The 24,865-nt window shown below is 38.2% G+C and overlaps 1 protein-coding gene and 1 long non-coding RNA gene across 3 annotated transcripts in view; one reads left to right on the top strand and one right to left on the bottom strand.

The window, feature by feature from the left end:
• Window positions 1-24,865, bottom strand: part of LOC134823968 (claspin-like) — an 87,947-nt gene that overhangs the window by 15,415 nt on the left and 47,667 nt on the right. The gene's annotated exons all lie outside the window — the stretch shown is intronic.
• Window positions 23,397-24,031, top strand: LOC134824067 (uncharacterized). Its single transcript, XR_010161343.1, has 3 exons — window positions 23,397-23,439; window positions 23,578-23,709; window positions 23,995-24,031. It is a non-coding gene; the product is annotated as an uncharacterized LOC134824067 (long non-coding RNA).

Below are 24,865 nucleotides of genomic sequence, written 5' to 3'. Positions count from 1 at the left end.
GAACTTTGTACCACTCCCGTGCAGTAGTGATGACCAATGGCCTAACCCACCGTTCAGCCCCGAGGACCCTTCATGCCTTGTAGGTTTAAACTCCCAGGAGCGCGACCGAGTTGGACTGTCGACGGTCCATCTATGGAAACAGCTATTATACGAGTATCACCGTTACTAATGGGCCTATTGAAATGGGGGAATACGCCGACGATGGCGATTTTGCAGCAGAGGATGAGGAACTCTTAAAGAAATTGAGAGTGGAGTTGCGTAAAAAACATCTAAGAGATTACGATGATTTAATTGTAGAAGCTTTCAATAAACATGTGTTAATCTCGTCAGCTGAATGTGATGTGGTGGACAATGCTTTCATGTGATTGGAGGGTTTCAGGGATGGAGGGTGGGGAGTGTGGGTGGGAAAGTGAAAATTACCGTACAATGTCAAAAAAAAATTGTAGTCTTTGTTAGGTTTCGTGAACGGAAATGCCAGATGGGTCTGGACTTTAGGATTGGGCAATTTTAGGAGATTGGGTCCAGAGGGAACTACATTTGGGTGCGCGGTTCTGTTCTGTTAATAGCTGGTTTGTCGTATTTGTATAGCTGCGTGTTCTGTGAGGTCAAGTTGGGAGCGTGAGGTGAGGGATTTGAGGACTTCGAGTTGTTCCAGGAGGATGGTGTGGCCGGTGGTCAGGGCATGATGTGCAGGGGGCTGATTTGATTCTGTCTGTGGATTCCGTCTGTGGATTCGTCGATGGGTCTTAAAGAAATGTGCCCTTATGTAAGGAGGATCTAAAAGAATGGTACTTGTTGTGGGAAACGAGGACAAAATCAGAAACATGTCCACTTCTACATTGCAGATAAAGACGAGGTAGGGGGGGGGGGGGGGGGGGGGGGTGTGGGGGGGGGAGGGCGCAACAGGAGAGCCCTGCGCAAACACTATGCTTTTGATCAGCAAGGTTGGGCAGAGAGACACTCCGCATTTTTTCCGGTCAAATTCAAGCTGCATGAAAGCATTTGTTACCCCTGTTTTATTGTACAACTGTAACAGCTGGGCAGTCCACAGAACATTACCATTCAGTTGATCCGCCAATTGTGGAGAATATATTTTGAATTTGTTTTAGTTTGATAATTTCAGTTTTAAGTTTCAAGGTTTTGCATATTTTTGATTTTGATAATTGTCGTTTTAAGTTCCATTTTTTTGCATTTTCTATAGTAAGTCTACGTTCTGCAAGTCTTTTAAGTAGGACTTATAAGGTCTTTTAGGGATGATCTTCGTAAAATACTTTGGATTTGGTAAAGTTCGATAAATATAATCACGACAATTGTTGTAAAACAGGGTTCAGGAAAAACCCACTTTACGTACTCCACACTATGTTCAAAATAAAGACTTAAACAACTTTTTTAAAACATCAAAAAAGCGGTGATTTAAAGGACCACGGTTAATTTGTTTAATAATTCTTTGAAACTGTTTATTAAATAAAGGTAGATTAAATTGTAAACCAGGAACAATTAACAAAAGGGGACGATAATTAAAATAATGCAAGTATTGAGGGTGGTTTCCTTAAAGTTAAGAATAACAGAGTTGAGGAATTTTTACCAAACATACAGGACTAGCCTTCACCATCCATGATTTAAAATTATTAAATTTAAACTAGTGAGTTTGGGTTTTTGAATTAGTTAATGATCGAAGTTTACGATTTATATAAAGGTTTTGTTTGTAGATGGCTATTTGATAAACGTAAACTTCATTCGAATTCTCGGAATAAAAGTTGGACAACCAGAGGAGAGTCTATTGATAAAATCCCTCGAGTCTATTCGGAGAAAACTACAAAAATAATTTAATTCGAAAATGTGTCAATGAAAAGCACACCATTTCTCCAAGATACATATCCACATATTATATGATGTATTTGATTTACATATTGTTACTTGTACAGAATAGGATGAGGGTCGGAAGATAACAGGATAAAATTAATTTATTCCGGTAAATAACACATAACAGCCGAAAGAAACCACAGAAAATCTAATAAATGAATAGAAATCTAGTAATCTGATAAAAAGTAAAAATGTAAAATGTGCATATATTAAGGATCAGAGGATGATTCATACTATTAAGATCAGAGCCGCTAATACGTATCAATACAACAATTGCGGAGGTTTGCTGCCTCCAAACAACCTAAATTTCGTATCTTAAAAATATTTTTCGATCAACTAACTTGTTTATAGTAAACCAAAAACAGCACTTGAAATAACCAAGTGCTCATTTATAGTCGAAAGATTGGGGATGCTGACAAAAACTAAATATCTGAATTCATAGGGCAAATAACATATCCAAAGTTTCGGATGAGAATTCCCTGTCCAGATTTTTCGAGAGTAGTCCTCGATTAAGAAGAAAGACAGGTTAAAGCAACCTTACCAAATCCCTCCAAAGAACAGAATCAAACCTCTCCATAAAACAATCAGGAAGTAACACAAAATTGTCACCACTTATTAAACTGGAATATACTTCCGAACACAACGGCTGTGGGAGAAAAAATAACTGACACAAAAATTGGACTAACTTCGTTCCCAACTATTTCATCAAGTGTAGCAAGCCCCAAAAAAAATTCCCCCAGAAAGAGGAACCAACGCAAAAATGGAACTTTATTCGTTCATATTTTCTTCATCCCGGGAGCTCCAACAGAAAAGTAGGTTTAGCTATTAAACAACTCGGACAATCCAATAAACAATGCCAATATCGTAAACCCCATATAATGTTTCCTCTTTCAAGTGAGAGAGACCTTCTCCATCGAAAAAATCAGCAGCAAAGATAGGATCAATGCAAAAAGGGTACACTATCACCATAATCCACACTTTAAGCTGCCCATACCCTTAAAATATCTGCAAGTCCACCATCAATGCTCGGGGAATTATATATTAGCTTTTCCTTCAAAAAACATATGTTGTTTATTTACAAAAACAAGGCTGGTGTATGAACAAGATTCGGAAAGAAAAAAATTAGGACGAAAATGGCCAACAGCCCCCAAAAGTTGTGCTATTTTTTAACCAGTGCAAAAAACACTGGACCACCGATAATCCTGCTAGAAATATGAGCAGTTTCCTTCAATCTGTTTGCAGACCCGATTTACATGTGAGTGGCAAATTTCCGTGAATCACTCTCGATCTTGTTGGCTTCCGTCCGCCTCAGTTGTTGAAATGGTAGGTTTGAGGATTTTATTGAGCAACTTATTTCGTTCTTCATTCTTCGTCTGGACCCGTCATCAGGAATGAATGTTCTTCCTACAATTATAATATAAGGATATTATCAAAAAAATTCAGATGCCACATCCGTTCGCATAAACAACCGTCAGTGCATAATTACAATAAATATTGTTTAGCGGTTTGGTTTCTAAATACACATGTTTCGTGTTTATATTTTTTAAAAAACTATACAGACTCAAAGTTTAATGTACATACTATGAACTATAGTAGTGAATCGTTTTTAAAATTTAAAAACTTTTCAAATTTACAGAGTACAGAAATATAACGTATAAATAAACTCAGCTATAAATTATTGCCCCGTGTAAAAATCTGACGGGAGACAAAAACGGTAACTGCACAGTAAAATGTGCCCGTTACTTTACTACATGGGCCCGATATGATGGACAATGTACGCTGTATAATAACGTCCTGATTCGAGCATTTCTTAAACTCCAAATAACACAATTTAATATGATCGTAATTATTGTAAAGGACCTTGATGAAAACTTTACCGCCCAATTACTACGGAAACCTCCACGGATTCTGTACCTTCTTTTAAGCTGTTTAGGTTTAAGTTCTTGAATATTCGAGCCTTCCAAGGTGGTTAGTTGGAATGGTCTTGACTGGTATATTGCATTGAGCAGTCGCATCATATCCAGGTTTAATGATAACAAAGTTTTAGGAATTATTTAAAGGTTAATGATCCCAGACTGCAGGAATTTAAATCAGCACTTTCACGTGCGCTTATTTTAGAATTTTTAAAGTAATAAGATCGCGTGTGAAGAATATGTTACTGTGGAGATTCGCACACGGAGCAAGTTTAGCTGTACGAGTTTGTTGTGTATTTGCAACGTGAGATTATAAGACGAGGTTTTCCTTTGAAAGATATTTAAGGGGTTAACCCTTAGAAAGGAAGGACGTAAAAGAATGTCTTTGCAATATTGTTGTAGCATATGAATTATAGACGTGTTTTCCCTTTTGAAAGATAAGGAGTATAATCCTTTGCAAGAAGAAGGACGAAACGAATGTAATTGCATATGTTATAAGTAGCTACGGCGGATTAACGAAGACCAATTATAACACATTTAAGAACGAGATCAGAGAAATGATTTGCTTTTGCACGGAATTCAGAGGACATGATAATGATATTGTTCCGACACAGGCCGTGAATGACGTCATGGACTGCGATACGGACTTATTATATACAGGTCGTTTTATTATCAATAAGTGGCTTCGGGCACTTGACTGGGAGTTGGTTCGTTAGTCCGGACAGACTCTGCAAAGTCTTTGCAAGTCCGTGCAACAACAAAACGCACCGAACAATGCAACATCTATGCACCGTCTGCACATGCAACTTATGCACTCCGCACGGGGGTGTCCTAACATCACGTAATTTAATACTGCAACTTTATTGCAACTCCTGCCCGAACAAATGCCCTTAACTTTACACTCTTAATCTCAAATAACACCCTCAACAACCAACCCCTTAAACCCTCAATCCCCCTATTACACATCTTACACCTTACAATTTACTATCCTATTACACCTTACACTTTGCACTTTTACAACTTCTAACCCTCCTCAACTATTTAACCCTTCACACTTAACTCCTATACCAATACAATACACTTAAACCCCAAAAAACCCTTAACAACCTTCCAAACCCCAACCACAATCCCCAACCCAAACCAACCCAACAACCCAAAACACACCCCTCACCAAATCCACAACCCCCACACACACCCCCACCACCCCCCCCCTAAACACTCCAAAACAAAACCCTCCCCCCCAAACATACCCCCCAACCCATCCAACCAACCACATCACCCTCCCCAATACACAACCACAAATAACCCCAAACATCATTATAACCCCACCCCCACCCCCCCCCTTACCTTTTAAATCCCCCCCACCCCCCCCTCACCTCCAAACCCACCAAACCCCCCCCCACAAAACATTCATTTACCCTAACACATCACCACCCCCAACAACCCCACCACCCCCCACACCACTTCCTCCCCCCACTCTTCTCCAATAACTAATCCCAACCAACTGTCCAACCCCCCTACCTCTCTTTTTACCCCCCCCCCCCTGTTCCCCACCAACCCCACCCTTACCAAAAACCCCAACTCACCCATTTCCTCCAAAACCCACACATCCACATACCTCTTCACCCCCCCACACCATCCCCTACACTCCCCCAACTGAGTTAATCCATCCCCCCTTAACAATCCAACTAATTCTCCCAACCCGTGAGTATATCTGCCAATCACCCTTCCCTGTATCCCGCCTAATATATCTCCCGCCCCCTCCCTCGCTCTCTAGAGAGACATCACTACCCCAGTTCTCCCCAGACGTGTGTGGTCCCCCACCATCACTCCATCTATCACTACCCACATCTCTACCCCCACCCCCATTCTCCCCCACCCCCCCCCTCTAATCCTCAATGTAAAACCCCTAATACCACTCTCACCAATTAGAACGTCACCTATCTCACACTATTATTGTGTTACTCTCTTATAGACGACTCTATCAGTCAACTTTAACTGTACCTTATCATTTCAAATATTTACGGCCTCTCAATATGAAGCCTCTCCCCACACGAAAACTAGTGTGTCCATGCCTCCGCCCCTATATCTACCCCGCTCCCTATTCCCATAAAATGCGCTACCCCGCCCTTTGACTCTTATAGTGGTCAGACTCTGCCATCAAATCCCCTACACTCCGCCGCCCTTCATCTCGTGCTCTATTCCCCCTCCTTTCGCACTCAGAGTATCCCCCCCTTCCACCCACCCCAAACGCCCCCACAGTAGAGACTCTCATGACCCCAGATTGTCATTCATACTTTGCCCGCTCTCCTCCACTCTCCTCAATATCTAATACCTTGAAGTCTCCCTACGCCCCCACCCGCGACACATCTATCCCCTTACGCCTCCCCTCCAAACGTAACCTAATACCAAACCCCTCATCCTCAGCAACCCCCTCCGCCCTCCGCTGTGTGTGTGTGCACCCCCCCCCCCAACTAAAGATATATGTGTGTGTGTTTATCGTCCTCTCACCTTAAAAAAGCTCATACCGCCTCATAGAGAGAGACCCTCTGAGAGAACATCCATGCAAGATGTACTGAACAGACCCCCCTTCTAATAGTACTCACCTCTCTCCTCTTTTCCGGTCCTGAGTCTCACCGCGCCACCATAGATACCCCCCCTGTGTAGAGATAACCGTTAAGTCTACTGCTCACCACTCGTGTTCATGCCATTGATGCCCATAACTCCGCTATGTGTTGTGAGTACATAATACTCACCACTGGGGCCCTCCCCCCCACCCCCCCCCCCCCCGTTTAGAAGGATGTGCCCTGACGTGCTATGCGACCGGCCCTTCCCTCCTCACACAAGCCCCCCCTATCTACTCTCGCACTCAACTCCACCCCCCGAGACATCTAGTGTGTATCACAGCTAGCTCTTTACTCGTTTTACTATAATCATTCTTTACTCTTAATCAACATGCGGACCAGGACAAGGAAACAGATATACCGCTCCTACACCTGTCCTAAATTCGTTCACTGTGGGTCTACGGTTCACATTCCTCAAATCTTGCCTCCAGAAGGAACTTAGTCCCGACCTTCTCCTCAGATGTACTGCCTGCATTCGGACGTGTTAGAAGCGCTTACAGAGTGGACAGATTATCTACAGATTATAGTACAACATAGTAGTAGGTTTGGAACCGGTATAGTAGGTCCGCTTAAGGCCGGCTAGTGACCGGTTGTAGCCCTGGTGGGTACTAGACCGGTTAGTAGCGGTTAGTAGCGGCTAGTGGACCGCCTTCTAAGAGTGCGGTAGTAGCCGGTTTGGACACGGTTTGGAACCGGCTACTAGTAGGTCTGCTTTAGAGTCGGCTAATAGCCGGCTAGAGACCGGTTTAGTAGCGGGTTAGTAGCACTTGTGGTTTATAGGGTTAGTAGCGGGTTAGTGCGGCTAGCGACCGCTTTTTCGGTGACGGTAGTGGTCCGCTTAAGAGCCGGCTAGTGACGGTTAGTAAGCCATTGGTTGGGGTTACCTAGCGGTTAGTAGCGGTTAGTAGCGGTAGTGACCGCTTTCTAAGTGCGGCTTAGTAGCCGGTTTGGAACGGTATAGCAGTCGTGCCGCGCCTGCTTTAAGAGCCGGCTAATAGCCGGCTAGTGCATGCACAGATTGTAGCGGTTAGTAGGCAATTTGTGGTCACTAGCGGCTAGTAGCCGGTTAGTAAGCCGGCTAGTGACCCAACTTTTCAAGTGCGGTTAGTAGCCGGGTTAGTAATGTGAAGTTGAGGAGCTGTTATTACAAAAGTGGCTAGTAGCCGGTGGTCATATGGTACTGTGCAGGGGCGTTGAAAGACGTTGCATAGGGACGTTGCATAAGACGTTGCATGATGACGTGCAGGGAGTGTGCATCGAGTGTTCATTGTGCTGGGGACGTTGCATAGGACGTTGCATAGCGTATTCTTTTGTTGTTTGCAAGGACGTGGCTAGCGTTGCTTAGACTGTCCGGAGCTAAACGACCAATTTGCCCTCTTGACTTTTAGGCTTCAGACCTTAGGTCTTAGGGCTTGGTCTAGATTCTTGACATTGAGTCTGGGGTTTCTGTTCTTGGGCCATGATCTAAAGTCCCACATGATTAGACGTTTTGAGTTTGTGAGTTCAGTACTGAGGGTTACAGGAATCTCATACTGTGGACTCATTTTTGTGGCAAGTAGTCATTTCTACTATCCTCACAAAAGTTTTAACATTAGATTACGAATTTGTTCTCACTTGTCCCCCCTTTCTATCTCGAAGTAAATAAAAGCTAAAGACACCTCTGACCTCGCCTAAAAACTCTCAAATTAAGTCATTCTACCATTACCCCTAAGCGCACTATTGGGTGGCGAACCCGGGCATGAGTTGTCCGCTGCAGTCTTTGGACTCAGCCAACGCTCCCAAACGAGGTTATAATTTTACTTCCATTAGTTCCTGGGGAGATCCACTTGCGATGCCTTAGAGTTGACGAGACTTGGTCTAATGTTGAAATTCTTCGCCTCTCCATTACAGATTTCAGAAAATTCAAGAATTGGACACCGTCCTGGAACCCTGGAACCCTGGATGATCTTCAAAGTCTAGCCTCTTGGACCTTACCTGGTTACAACACCTGGCAACGGAATAAGCAAGATTGTGTGCCATTTTGACACAATAAAGCTTATCCTACAATTAACGCAAAGCGAAAACTCTAGTCAACATAGATAACAATACCTTACAAGACAAACCCGATGAAACTAAATTATAATCACCGAGACTAGTAAATGTTTAAGAGCGTTTCTTCTGGCAGTTACGAAACTCGAGAGACTGTGGGCTACTGAAGGGAAAGGGAAGCAGTTCTAACGAGCTCTTCTCCAAACACAAGGATATTAATTGTGAATCGGCTCGGTATAAATGAAAAAACATTTGTCATGGAGTTGTAGTGGGGTTATGTGCTCGCCGGGCTAAAGTGTGGTGACCTTGCTGTACGGCAAGTTAACCAAGGCTCTGAATACCTAGGTTCCGTACAGGACTCAAATCTACACCCGATGTCACTCTGTACATTATATGCAAGCCTTTGTTTAAGCCTATAAATATTATAAGTTGATTGAAGCTAAGTAAGGATTTCACATCTAACATTTCTCACCAATTAGTTTTTCGGCCATGATGGATTATGACTTTTCTTACAGACTTTCAAGGACTGATATCGCATGGTGATAAAATCAACAAATGTGATTGTTCATTAGTCGGGTCCCGCTAAGAGTAGTGGTTCATTGCAAGGACTAGGAGTTGCTGCTGTTGCGGTGAACCCCAGCTATACCCTAGCTGAGATCTACTCACAGAACCCCCATTTCTAGCATCACGATGACCCTATGTCAGTTGATTACGTTGATCGCTACTTGTAGCTTTAGTGATAATAAGCGAAGTCAAGTATTAAGACTTGTCGGAATTGAACCGAGCACTCTAGGGCAATTTGGTATGCGCTGGGCACACTTGGGACACAGTTTGGGCCTATGGGGCCCTCTTGGGGTCCCCAACCGTATTCTGTCCCCACGTGTGCCCAGGGAAATTACTTTTGTGCCCCCGTGTTGCCCCAAGTGTTGCCCCAAGTGTGCCCACCAAGTGTGCCCCAAGTGTTGCCCAGCGCGGATTACAAATTGCAGATATTCGACACAACAAGAAGGTGGTAAAACGAGGTAAAGTGGCAAAAAATGGCCTTAAGACACGTGGAAAAGTTGGGAAAAGTTGGTCAGCCATAGAGGGCACCTATAACTGGACTCAAAAGTAAAAAAATCCTCTGAAGCTTTCGTGTGGTCAGCAAATCGATTTTTTCAGACGGATTTCCCTGTCTACTTATCAGTTTCAGTATTTGTACACATTCAGTCGATAACTACTGTCATGTTTGAGGTTGTATTATCTTACATTATTGGTTGAATTACAAACTTTATTCAACTGCAAGTATTGAACTGGAGCAGATATTGTGATCTATTGAATAACATGCTGACTCTACTGATACTTCCGAAATTCTTTACTGTAATGGTCCGTTGGACCATTTTTGCTTGAGCCTTCTTGGTACATTTAGACCTCGTTCCTCTCCTTATGGAGCTTGGTATATTTTATTTATATTTATGAGCTAAGGACCGTTACATCCAACCAAATTAAAATGGTTTATTCGTAATTGCGCACGTGAATGACACAATTTGATATTATGTTATGACGATATGTTTGAATTGCATGCGATTCGTAATGGGATGTATCGCTTTGTATCGATTTGATTTAGATTGTATCGAATTGAAACAACCCTTGTGGTTATTATCACAGTGTATAATATGATTCCGGAACGGACCATATAATTATTAAATAACATCAAAAACGTTATCGAGAAGAGCAATTCGCATGAGGGTTGATCATCAAGAAGTACGGTCTAGGAGACTATTGTTATCGTGATAGGTAAGGTTTCTGGTTATTTCAGGAATTTGTCATATCATTGTACGATTCAATGTTTGTCCTTTAGCTTGGTATGAAGTACGTTTTGAGCACGTATGTTTGTTGTAAGGGACTCTGATTGAGTGGCCTCAAAGTCTCCGATCTCGCAATATTTAACAAGTAGCCAGTGAAACAATGAAGACGTTGCCAATAAATCTACGAGTATCGATGGGATTTCACAAACCAAAGTAGAACACAAAAAATGTAAAATTTTGCAGCTTTGCATCAAAGTCATATTGCCGATCTGAAAGGGTGCAGCTCTGTGGATCGAGCGAGGACTTGCTAACTAATCTGCGAGGACCTCTGAATTTATCATTACTGAACTCTACCTGGTCTTTAAACCATTTCTTATGTCAACTGAAATCTTAATTAATAAAAAAAAAAAATACATGAGCCCCCTTGTAATAATTGTAAGGATTGACTATCTCCAAAGCAAGGAAAAGATTTAGTCGTAAAACTATAAATGTACCATTTTCCCGCCTCCAGGAATTTTTCGTGCCATTGTACTATTTGTCGTGAGACTTCTCAGGTAATTAAGTCCTTGGTAGTTAGTAGAGTAGTAGAAACTGTTGGCTAGACCCTCCTTGAGGGCAAAATTGAGGCTAAAACAGATAAAACCTACGCGGGGAAAAAAAAACGTCATTTGTGCCAGCTGTCAAGTAGTTGCTGAGCAGCAGCAGCAGTTAGATGAAGAAAAATGAAGTTGAGGAAGGAAATGTAGTAGAACTGTTGGCTAGAGTAGGCCCCTTACTTCTATGGAGCTCTCTGGCCAATTGCGTTGGCAATGCTCTCCATGCCATGCACATGGGGCCATGAGATATCACATCTGATATCATGCCAAATTAGGCTCTAAACTATGAAGTCTAATAAAAATGTTTGAGAAAGTTTTACAAGGGAAGTTTTTATTTCGCTTAACACATCTCAAACGCAAGGAAATATTTTAAAATATATTATAAGTATAAATTTTTCTCAGTTTCTGAAAATCATAGTGCATAGTAGAACAACTGTTAAGAAGCTCTAGAAAAGCAGTACAAATTGTTTTGTAATGTACGATTATGAAAATAATAAGTTGCTGTAATATAGCTCAAAAGTGGACTCATACTGTAGTAAATGAAAGCTTTCAACATTAAAACTATCAAATATTAAAATAAGCGTGACAGGAGTTAACCTCAATCTCACCTCTCAAAACTCATGTCAGCTTAGTATATGATCATCAACTATTCATGAATACAGGTTAAACAGAAACAATTTGAAGGGCTAGTCCGAAGAAGCAGTAGAAAAATAAATGAACAAAACCTTGATAGTTAGCCTTATTTTACCCTCCATCAAAAGACAGAAAGGGTAGGTGGAGTCTACCATCGACCTAAAGTATCCATATAATGTATACCATGACCAGCTCAGGGCAAAGGATAGTTTAAAGGACGTTATTGTTCAAACATAATTCGAAAATAAAAAAGATTTGTTAGCCTCACTTTACCCTCCATTAGAAGGAAAACATGGGTCGGCTGGGCCAGCCTTCAACCTAGAGCATCCATCTCATGTATTTTAGGTCGGAGGATACTTTGATAGACGTTATTATTCAAATATAATTCATAACTTAGTAATGACTTGTTAGCCCCATTTCCCCCTCAATTAGCGAAAAAATTTCCCTCTTCTCTTCGGATTCTGAAAGAGTTCGATCTGACGAATCGATTGAACACGTTCATACTTTTCTTACATACTTGGAAGCTGTCATTAGAATACAAAATGTAAAATGACTCGTTAGCCTCAATTTGCCCTCGACTAAATGCTTCACAAATTTTATTAATCGAAACTCAATTAGTTGAACTATAGACATGTGAAATATTATACCTATCTTAAAAGTTCTTGCTGTGACAATCTTCTAAAGTTAAATTGGTAAAAACGTGGTCCATCTCGTGCGAACTTTCCTAATGACCAGGGTCACTACTACTATTATGTATTCAATAGAGTAATTACCACTTTTGTATCCTTGTATCGTCACAAAACTGTAGACCAAATATCTATTGAAGTGGCATAGATCTTTGTAGGAATTAGGAGCTCAACAGATACAAAACCAAGCTTACATATTGATTATTGGTATTATTGCGGCAGCAAGCACAAATATTGTTTTATGATGTTCGAAAATATTCTGCCCATTTTGTAAATCTGATTAAATTGGAACTTTTTGGAATTCAAATTATCATTATCTATATTATATATTTTAAACTTGGCGAAATCCCCCGTTGCAACGGGGACAAAAAAAAACACTGAAAATTGACCTAAAACCGACCGTCCGTTCTGACCAATTTTAGCTAGTTTTAGGGTTGTAGAAAAAAGGATAGAAATAGGAGACAACATTTTTAGAATTTTGCACAGAAGAAGAAACTTTTGTGCATGTCCTCTAAAAGAAATAAAAAACCATCTCTTCAGTCTTCATCTATGATAGTACTCATGCTAGTACTTCACCCTGTCTCTAGGGATTTAGGAGTGATTTGGCCTTAATTAAATTTCTGGACTCCGGTATAATAACATGCTAAATACAGTCATGAATCCTGATTCCTATTATAACAAGGATCTCTCTCTCTCTCTCTCTCTCTCTCTTTCTCTTTCTCTCTGTTGTGATTTAAAGCATATAGGCTAAATATACATAATACATGTATTATAACCGTGGTTCAACCTTGATTGTACTTAAACATTAGAATAAGAATTATACAGCAAATTACACAATGATATTATCAAATAATTCGCATTTGATTATGAAACTACGAAGAACATTCAAAATCAATTTTATGAATTGTCTCATATGACGGTATACCAAAATTTAAACCACACTAGTGCAACTTCTGCCTTCGGACGGGTTTCACTGTTGCAGTTAAAAAGGTGCAAAAGTATGAACCTGCTCGATGGACCTGCAACAAAATGTCAAATTGGACCCACTACGACTTACTTACTAGTTTAACGGGGGGGGGACTAGAGCTGTGGGGGCCGTGATCAAATTAAAAACTTGTTATACACTTCATATATTTTTAATATATTCTGCAGTGGATAAGTGACCAAAATAAATTTGCAAAAAGTACCATTTTAAAACCACTGCACTTAACGATTTTTAAAATTTAAAAAATTAAATTTTGCTTCGGCAGAGTTTTATCGGCACTTTACTGAAAAAATCGGTCCCCAAAACTTTTTATCGTTTCTTGTTTTAAGCGGGTTTTGTAAAATTAAAACCAAAGCAGATGCAGTTTTTTTAGCATCATTTGCATTACTGATGGTATTTTTATGGTTTTTACCCTTTAATAATTCTGTCTGTAGGAAAATCCCATTTAGTTTCTTTTAATGGTAATTTTGGTACTACATATTTCACTCTTTTATTTAGGACGTTGGGCTGAGCCTTTCCGGTTACATTCTGTAAAGCAGAATTCATCATCTTATTACGGACTATAATTACGATGTTTAATTACTTGCTGTCAGGGAACGCAATTAACCAAAAAAAATAGTGGAATTCTTTGGCCACCCCACCGAAATACACTTGGATCGCTGTAAGGAACATTAAGGAATAAGTATAAAGAGAACAGTGGACACTTTACCTTTAAGGTAGTTATGTAAAAAGAAACGAAGCAATTGTCTTTACTTTACGGTTTAAAGACCCCAAAAGAGAGCTCATCAAGAATTTACTAACAAGTGTCAAACGTTCTGAAGAAAGGTAAGCTGATAAACAAAAAGTCCCAAACTTTGAATATTTATATATAAACTTTTTTCTTTTGCATTGGGATTGTTTTCCCTTTAAGAGGGAAATAATGAAAAATTTGGGAAAAAAACGAATCCCTGGGGGCGAAAACTATACGACTATGACGTTCTTGTACTACCACAAAAAGCTGAACGATACCAAAAGCCTGGACGGGGGGGGCCCGGCTTTTGAGGGACCTCCTTTCAAGTGAAACAGGTTGTTTAAAATTTACTTTGGGTTGTCCACTTGTGGGGTTTTTGAAAACCTTTCCCCGGGAGATATTTTCGATGGCGTTAATTCAAGAGGATTGCTATGAAAAGTCTTTGTTGTTTTTCACTTCAATTTGGAATAAGCTAGGTTTTCATTATTTTGACATTTGCAGATAAACCAAGGCAAAAAGCATCAGGTAATTATTTAGAGCACCGTGTTTAACCTGACTGTAGAAATAAATCAGCACCGTTTTTATTTAGAAGCACTTTGTGTTTAAAAACCCGACTGTAGAAAAAGCAGCACCGTATTATTTAGAGCACTCGTGTTTAACCCTGACTGTTAGAAATTAAATCAGCACCCCTATTATTTAGAGCACTCGTTGTTTTAACCCTGACTGTAGAAAAAAAAGCAGCACCGTATTATTTAGAGCACTCGTGTTTAACCCGACTGTAGAAAATAAATTAGCACCGTATTATTTAGGGGGCACTCGTGTTTAACCCTGACTGTAGAATTAAAGCAGCACTGTATTTTTAGAAGCACTTTGTGGTTTAAACCCTGACTGTAGAAAATTTTAAAGCAGCACTGTTAGCTGTGGAGCCTACTTTAACGCTGACTGTAGAAAATTAAAGCAGCACTGTTGGCTGTTGGAGCCTACTTAATTACTTTTAATAGAATTGCATGCCGTACAATAAAGCAGTTTGAAGTGCACATTTCAGAATTTCCAATTTTTTTCCAAGCTGTTTGGAAAAATAATTATTCCGGGCACACTTTTATCCAAAGATGCTGTAAAGATGTAAAAGATGCGGTAATCCATTAATCAGAGGAAGTGAACTATAACAGATTGACTCAGAGGTTTTATTTTCTAATGTTTATTGTTGGTTAGCTATTTCAAACTAAGTTTGATATTAAATCATACCAAAAAATTACCCAAAATACTACACGTTTGACATTTTTGTGATAAAATATCATTAAAATAATTGGTAAAATTGCAGGAGACCATAAAGACAAATATTAGTTTCGGGTCCTATGTTTGCCGGGAAAAAACCTTATACACAGTAGTGAATTTTTCAAACACCAAAAAAATATTCCAAAGTAAGCCTGTTGATGTCACGTGGGTTACTTAATAATTCGTTTTAAATTTTTATTTTAATTTGTATTGGGTCGATTAAATTAAACCCTAATTTTTTGTTTTCCTTTTTTAATATGTAATCGCAAAGTGACAAACTCCAAAAAGAAGTCTCAAACTGAAACAATTTACCGCCAAACTCTAATGTTTGAATCCTGTTACTCAACTGATTTTACAGGTCAAACCCGTTTCAAGCCTGCAAATAACATTCAAAAATATCGACTTGGATCCTAAATACCAAACTGATTTTCAAACCCTATAACATCATCTTTTTGCTGCTGAGGGTTTGGGACAAGGATGCTCTGGTTTGTCTTTAATATTATTTAATCGATGAAAACATTTTTATTGGGTAAATTAATTAATAAATAATTGATAAATTAATTGATAAATTTAATTTTATAAAATTTTATTGATCAATTTATTGACAAAATTTATTGATCAATTTATGTTTTAAACCCAATTAAAACATTGGTGGTATCCAAGAAGCCCGAACAACGTATTTACTTGATGGTTTTGCAGAATCATATGACCCCCCATACCCAATCATGATATTTTCTTTCATTCAAATTTCTTGTATTTGTTTAAAGAATTTGGGATTCGTGGTTTTCTTGGGGATCTTGGTATCTTGGTATCTTGGTATCTTGGTTATCTTTGGGGGATCTTGGTATCTTTGGTATCTTGGTATCTTGGTTTTCTGGTTTTCTTGGTTTTTCTTGGTATCTTGGTAATTTAGTATCTTGGTATCTTGGTATCTTGGGGATCCCTTTGGTATCTTGGTATCTTGGGGGATCTTGGGTTATCTTGGTATCTTGGTATCTTGGGGATCTTTGGGATTTTTTGGTATCTTGGTTATCTTGGTATCTTGGATGCAATTAGTTAAGACTATCGTAGTTAAATTGCTCCCGGGTCTCGGATTGCAAAAAGGGGAGGGAAACCTTGCCTTCCGAGATTGTATCGGGGAACCTCGATTTTCCAAAAGTTGAAGGTGGGGGGCCGGGGTGGGGGGCCAGTCTTTTGATTACGTAATATTGCCGTTAGGTGGTTAGGAGGGGGTTGGGTTTTGATTACAGTTCATTAGGGCAGGGGGTGAGAGTGTATCAAAAAATGATTACGTAATATGTTAATAAGTACTCAGGAACTTAGGTTCGGGCTTCTTGGATATTACCCGGGAACTTCTACCACAAAACTTTAAATTTGTAATTAGTCGGCTTTCTACTCAACTAATTAGTAATTAGTCGGCTCTACCCTCTACACTGCGCTGCTACGTCTACTCATTCGCTTATCTTACTTAACAATCACGTGGGCACAAGAATTCGGTGGGATTTTTTTGCTTTTTTTTCTGCACCCTAAAATTTGAAGAGCAACCAAAACTTCGATAAAAAAATAACAGAGGGCGGAATCCTTTGTTGCGTAACTGTATATTTTACTGAAAAATTTCGCAGGTTCGACATCAAGCGAAGGAACAAGTATTTATACAAGGATCAGGAAACCCAATTACGGAATTATCTACGAGCTACCCAAATTTACTTCGGTTAGCGGATCCCTTCAAAAGTTTAAGGGTTCTGTTTTTTTAAAGTTCGTATTGTCGTATTGTCGAAGTGTGAAGGGGATGGGGGGAAAGGAAAGGGACATTTTGACATATTTTTAGACCCACTTTTCCCAATTTCCCTTATTTCATTTTATTTGCCATTCATATGTTCATAGGTCATCCTTTCTTTTTAAAGTGGAGGATGAAAAAAAGGATCACGTTACCAAAAACTACAAAAAAATTGTAAACTTTTGTTACCAAAAAGACCAAAGCTCGAATTATCTTTTGTGCGCGCGACGTTTTGAATGACATTTTTTTTATGAAAGATAATTTTATCGATAAAAACCCTTTAAGGTTGCGTTTCCATGGGAAACGCGCACAAAATAAAATTTGCAGATTGGCTTTTATACCAATTTCGAAAAACAAATGCACTATAAATAAAAGCAGTGGGGCAACTTTCACATGTTGGACGGGGGAAACTAACTGAAAAATCTGTGGGCCAACCTCACCACCAGTTTTTTAAGTTGAGGAACTCGATTCTTTTCCCCAAATGTTCAGTTCATGAACGATTCAAAACAGGGTAATTCTCAGGGGTGGAACTATCATTATTGGGGTTTTAGTAAAAAAAAGACTAAAGCTCAAGCTGTTTTTTTTAAAAAATGCAGAAAGTTTTTTTAAAACAGCCCAAAAACCTCGTCGGGGAAAAAAAAAAACAAAAAGCCACAGCAAGATTAAAAACGTAACAAACCCACGTTTTTTTAGGGAGTGAAATTTTTTTTTGAAAAACGAATTGTATTGCATTCATTCTTCAAAAAAAAATCTGTCAAAATAAAAAAAAAAACAATTTGAATAGATTTTTTTTAAAAACAAACGTGTGTTACAACTTTTGTAAAGATTTAATTTTTCAACGTTTCTTTTCTAAAAAAAAAGGGGCGAAACGGGGGACAATACATGATGTATTTTGTTTTTAAAAGTGTTTTTGGAGACTTTCATTTCGTCCCCAGTTTGTAAAAAAATTCTTCATTTGTTAAAATTTTTAGGTAAAATTTAATTCCATTTTCAAGTTATTAACTTTACCCTAGGAAATGGTGATTAAAACATAACCAAAAAAGTGCCGGGAAAAAACAAATCATTTTTTTCTCCTGTTCCTACGCGGAAATTTCCCTTTTTAAAACGGAGGGATACGTACATAATCAACCAAAAGGTTTTATTTAAAGGATTCGCTTCCCAGTGCGTTTTTTTTCTAAAAAATTATTTTGTTTTTTTTGCTCGATTATTTTAATTTTTATGTTTTTTTGTCTTTATTAAGGGCAAAAATCACCATAAAAATGTTTCTAAAATTTTAAAATTTTTTTTTTAAAGTTGTAAAAAGCTCGTCTAAAACTGTGATTCAGGAGCTTGTCTAAAAGAAAATCTCGTTTTTTCAGGTTTCCAACTTCAAAAATGGGTTTTCAAAAAGTACGCTTTTTTCCGAAGTTTTTTAAAGTTACTTGAGAGAAAAGTTCCGGGGAATCCCGAGATCCGTGTTCGGTTAACCTTGGGGACAAGTTTTTTTGCTTTTTTGGGGACAAGAAAAGAACAGGGTATGTATTAAAAAAAATTTTTGGGCGCGGAAAAGTAACTTTTTTATTCAAAATGAAAATTATTTAAATTTTTTTTTTTTTTTGTGAAAATCTCTAAATCTTTTTTAAAATTTGTCCCTCTTTTGTTTACCAGATTTTTTTAAATTAAAATATAATTTTTTTTTCTAAAAAAATTTAAATTACTTTTTTTGCGTCTCAACTCCCCCTTAAAACTCTAGGAAAACTACAAAATTTTGTCATCCTTCGACCAAGTTTTTTATCCCCCGGTTTACCCTCCACTCAGGGTTTTTCACTCTACGACAGTCTTTCAAAGTGTCCAAAAAAAACGTTTCCCGGGGGAACCCTCTTTTTCTTTGGGGGGTAAAAAAATTTGTGGCCTTGTTCGACCTCAATAACGACGGAAAAAGATCGTTTTACCCTTGAGTTCGAGCCCTTCCTAAACCCCAGAAATTCCCGGAAAGTTGAGAAAGAAGTTCACTCTATTCGGTAATTTGAGGTTTTTTCCTTGGGGTTTTTTGACTTTTTCTTGCCCCTTTTTTAAAAAGTTTGTTTTTCGTTTTATATTTGTCTTTTTAAAAGGATAGGGGGGATATTCCCCGGACAAAAAATTAAAATTTCCATAGACTAATCGTGTCTCCTCGTAAATCCATGTCTTATCTGCCCAAATATGTTTAACCTAAAAATAATCCTTGTTTTTTTTTCAGATACGTAAAAAAACCAAGCTATGGGGGGGGGGAAAAAAAAAAAGGGCCCCCCCGACCCCCGGACAACTCCCCGGGGGGGGACGGCAAAGCACCAGATAAAAAACCTCTTTTTAAGTAACAAATCTTTCTTTGGGTATTTTCACGATTGTTCGGGTTTAAATTTAAACCCGGGGTTTAATACGTTTATATCACTTAAAACGGGGAACAAGTGGAATACTTTAAGACGTACTTTTTTGAAATTCCCCAATTTTAAAATTTTAAAAAAGAAAAAAAAAATTTTAGGTTTTTTTTCATTTTTTAAAGGTTCGGTGGGGGGAATGGAGAACTCGGAGTCGCTGTATAAGAGCACATTTGGGGGAAGTTACAAAAGCTGGAAACCCCCCCCTTTTAAAGTACCCTAAACCTCCCCCCCCATCAAAAAGGGTATGTGATTTTTCCAACCCCAAATTCATTAATTTTAAGTAACCAATTTTTTACCCCAGCGTTTTCGACTTAATTTAAAAAAATCGACTATGTGAATATTAATTTTTTTTGACTTTTTTACTTAAAAACTATCGACCTGTAATTTTCGACTTTAGATTTTAAAATTTATGACTAGTAACATTTAAAACTTTTATTAACATATTAAACTATTTTGACATAAATTGCTTGTAAACATTTTAAAAACTTTTTTAAAAATTTTTAAACCATTTTACCAGATGTTGCCTTTTAAAAAACGGAGCACAGAGGACGCTAACCAGTATTTACAGAGAGAGGCCCTCACTGGTAAATTTCCCCACACTTCCGAAAAAATTGGCGGGACGGGGCGCATCCCTTACGGCTAAACAAGAGCTTGCATGAAAAACCCAGCTTTGCTTTTTTGGGGAATGATAGTGAGGTGTCCAAGGGGGGGAATTTAAATTGTTTATGTTTTGGGGAACGTAACGTGATTGGTTTTTTGGGGGGGGCCCGTCGCGGGTTTATGGTGGGGGACGCCCCACGGCGGTTAAAAATTGGGGGGCCCTACCCCGGAAATTTTAAGGCACTGTTTTTTTACCTTTTAAAACCCCACTGTAAAAACGTCCCCATTTTTACTTTGATAAAAATTAAAAAAATTAAGATTTTACCTAAAAAAACAAAATTTCCCCAAAACTTTAATTAAATTTTTTAACTGATTAAATAATTAGTTTAATTTAAATTTAACCCCAACTACAGGTTCCCAACCCATGCAGAGTCTTACTCTTACCCTCCGTCCCCCAAAACCTAAGAACGCTTCCCATGTAAACGAGCTGGGGGGTTTTCGAGTCACAGGGAAAACCTTTTAAGAATGAAAGCTTTTTCCTGACCTAACTGGGGGGACATGAAAAATTTATGTCGTTTTTAATTAAATGTAAACATTGATTGTATATTTATCGAAAAATTTTTATTATTTCTGAGATTATTTGTTTAAAAATGTAAAACAAATTAAAATACAGGATGCCATAACTTCGATTCCGCGAGTAAAAAAAACCCCCCCCCCCCCCATCCCCCCCCCCCCCCCAACCCCCAACCCCCCCCCCCCCCCCCCCAACCAACCCTCCCCCCAACCAAAACCCCCCCCCCCCCCCCACCAACCCCCACCCCCCCGGAAATTAAACTAAACGAAGCCCCCCACCCCCGGGTTTTCCCCTTTTGGGTTTCGGAACCAAAACGGTTTGCTTTTTAAAAACCCCCAAATTCCCTTTTGCTCAGAACGAGTTTTCATTCAAAACAAAAAAAAATAAAACGAAAGGAAAAAATTAATTAATAAGTTAATTAGTAAATTTAATTAATCTTTTCTTTTAAACTATGTTTTGAATAAAAAAATTCGATTGGGGGCCGGCTTTTGGTCACCGATCATAGAGGTTTTTAAAAAATCGCCCCCTTTTGGCCCCATTCCCGGTCGAACCGAACCCGAATACCGAATTTTGGCCCCCGAACTATTTTGGTTTTGACCATTGTTAAGATTGGCCCGGCGCGCGCTACTTCGTAGCTCGTGCCGTCGGGCCATTAACAGTAACATTTCGAGAAGAAAGCGGCGCGCGCTACTTCGAAGAAATTTAGACGAGTAACATATCCGTCAAACTATTTGGTAACCCTACTTAATGTTCAGGTACGTGTTAACGATGAGAAGAGCAGTCATTTGAAGTTTGGTAATGACGCTAACATTGGAGAGGTGTTCAGAAATGGTACGTAAAATCATAGTATCATATTTAGTATAAGATATATCTTACAGTTATTATAGTATATCTTATTGTATAGATATATCTTACAGTTATTATAGTATATCTTATTGTATAGATATATCTTATTGTATAGATATATTCTTATTGTATATAGATATATTCTTATTGTATAGATATATCTTATTGTATAGATATATCTTATTGTTTTAGATATTATCTTATTGTATAGATATATTCTTGTATTAGATATATCTTATTGTATAGATATATCTTATTGTATAGTATATCTTATTGTATAGATATATCTTATTGTATCAGATATTATCTTATTGTATAGATATATCTTATTGTATAGATATATCTTATTGTTGCGATTTTATGTACAGAGTCCGAGAAATACCTTGGTGGTTAATTTTACAGTCACTGTCAATTGAATCGTTCCTTATGACAGCAGTAAATGAAATAAATACGTTTCCCTAAATCTTCTCATGTAAAATGTTGATAAATTTACTATCTAGAGGCACAATTTAATACATCATCTAACTTCTCGGTTTACAAGCTAGCTGTCGATAAATATATTGGGACACGTGACAGCTATTCAAACCAATCAGCTTTCCAGGCAGGGGACCAATCTGACCAACCTCATACCCCGGTAACTATCAAGATTCACATTGTCATTAAAAATTTGTTTCTGATGACTAGTAAAAATTGCTCAACAAATGATTAACATTATTTATCTTCAATTAGAACATATGTCATCACTGAGTCCACCATTCAGATAAAATCTGTAATTTTCTTTAGAGAATCATCAAATACACTACACAACTTAATCAGATCAAATACGATTCATCTCCCCACCATCATCCACATTTATTGATAACTTTATAACGAGGTAAATAACTCAATCACGTAATTAGCTAAAAAAAAAAAATAGTTCGCCCCAGGGCAGTTCAGTTCACGACCCCCCAAAGTAAACCCTGGACACCCCGCGGCTGGTATAGCAGGTGGTCCGATAGCAGAACACAAAGCACATCCACACCATAGTAGCACCAGACAGCTCTCAGCGATCCCAGTGTCAAGAGTTTGCAGGACCTTCTATTAAAACAGACTATTTTAGAGGTTTGAGTGGTTTTTATTTAGTGTAATATTCAGAGATACAGATGGGCATTTGGTTTCGGTTTTTTTAAATGAGTTATATCGTCATCATTTCTGAGTTGAACAACTATCCGGTATCCTTTGCAAATATTGACCAATGTTTAACTAAAAGTGATTTGTTAATAAGCTTATGAACTTTCAGCTAATGTTATAACCCCGTGACCCTATGAACATCAACCTACAAAAAGCATTCAAAGAATTTGACAAGAACAAACACCGGAAAAATAACTGTCACCGGTAAGATGAAATTAGATACTAAGCAAAACATTTAAATACTACGAAGAACGGTCGTTATACGGTCGTTATACGGTCGTAATGCGGTCGTTATACGGTCGTTATCGGTCGTTATACGGTTGTTATCGGTCGTTATACGGTCGTTATACGATCGTTATACGGTCGTTATACGGTCGTTATACGGTCGTTATACGGTCGTTATACGGTCGTTATACGGTCGTTATACGGTCGTTATACGGTTGTTATACGGTCGTAATGCGGTCGTTATACGGTCGTTATACGGTCGTTATACGGTTGTTATACGGTCGTTATACGGTCGTTATACGATCGTTATACGGTCGTTATACGGTCGTTATACGGTCGTTATACGGTCGTTATACGGTCGTTATACGGTCGTTATACGGTTGTTATCGGTCGTTATACGGTCGTTATACGGTCGTTATACGGTCGTTATACGGTCGTTATACGGTCGTTATACGGTCGTTATACGGTCGTTATACGGTCGTTATACACGAATTGTTCCAATGCACCAATGCCCAATAAGATGTAGAGGGTTATAATTTATATACTGCGAGTTTAATGTTTTAATTAAACTATGGCCGATTTAAGTCTGTAGCTGCCTGTAGTGCCTTGCTGGACTTCATATTGCATAACACTAACACTACTTTTATGTATTGTGCAGGACTAAGGGAGGGCATGTAAAAGATTGAACTACCAGTGGACGATGCTACTCTTAGAAGATACTTCATCTGGTACGATACTACTCAGAGTGTACAACTTAATATCACACGTTTTCATTTTACAATGACTGGTTGTAAACCTAGCATAAAATCTTAATTAATTAAATCTTAATTAATTAAATCTTAATTAATTAAATCCCCTTTTTACAGTTTAGACAAAAACAAGGACGGTTCTATTGATTACAACGAGTTTGCAGATGAGTTGGGTGTGCATATTCAACATGTCAGCTCCAAAGGAATGACAACGGTCATGAAGAGCAGTTATACTCCAATTAATGAGAGGTCCGTTTTAACATTTTTTAAAACCTTTGTAAACTTTTCAAACATTTTTGTTTATAGTTAAAAAACTCAGTTCTGAGTTCTGGCTCTTTGGTTACTCGTTTAATTTAGGTAGTTGAATTTGCTTATCTTTTGATTTAAGACTACTTTTTTAGTGATCGTTTTTTATGGATTAAATAACAGCCATATCATGGTTGATAGTTCTACAAGTAACTCTTATGTTGATAAACTACAATTTACTTGCCTCTAAAAGTAAAATTAAAAATTAAAAAAGAATTTATATGGCAGGAGTCAGGAGATGGAAGTAAAGATTGACAAACAGAAATCCAACTTCTCATTTATTTCCACATGAACAACACTTCTGGTAAACATTTGTCGAGGATTTAACCAACTTCAAAACACTATTAATGACCTTCAAGTGGCTTTCATCTTTTGTAGTTTTCTTAGAACATTATAATTTTATACCCCAATTTCGCATCTACTTTCCCTTTCTAAACTAAACTGCCCCTGATATTCGTGTTCCAATACTGTGATTCTACCACGTTTATAATTGTTAAATTTCATGAACTACCTGGTACCACAACCCAGAACGACTTTTCCACCCTGATCGAAACGATGGACATTCCAGGCATACCAAGACCGAGTATCTACATAGTCGGCGCCTGGGAATGTTGAGAGAATTTGAACAATGTTCATTTATTCAAATAACTTTCAACCTTGTCAGAATTAGTGAAAAAAAATCTTGAGCTTTTCGACAATCGAAAAAACTGCTGAGTTTGTGAATAATGAATGTTCAGCTATTATTTATCGGCGATCTTTAAAATTGAGTTGGGACATTTCGAAGCTAGACTTAGAGCGTAAACTTATTAGTTCTTCTACTTCGTGCATTCTTACATGAAAAGTCATTTCTTCGTGAAGAGCCACAAAATTTGAAAATTTGTTACAAGTACAACTATTAACCGATTAACGTCATTATGAAAAGTATGTACATTGTGAACATTATTGTGATTATGTACATCAATATTAAATTTTAGCACCGAAAAATTGTGTTTTAATATATTTTCGAGATTAAAGTTTTACCAAACGAAGAATTTTTTCTACAAAAAACGGATGATTTTTATTATTTTTATCAATTGTAAAATCCCAAAACCAAGGCTAA

This window comes from Bolinopsis microptera, chromosome 12, assembly GCF_026151205.1.
Source record: "Bolinopsis microptera isolate Bmic1 chromosome 12, MBARI_Bmic_1.0, whole genome shotgun sequence".
NCBI lineage: Eukaryota > Metazoa > Ctenophora > Tentaculata > Lobata > Bolinopsidae > Bolinopsis > Bolinopsis microptera.
This window is presented reverse-complemented; position numbering and strand designations above follow the sequence as displayed.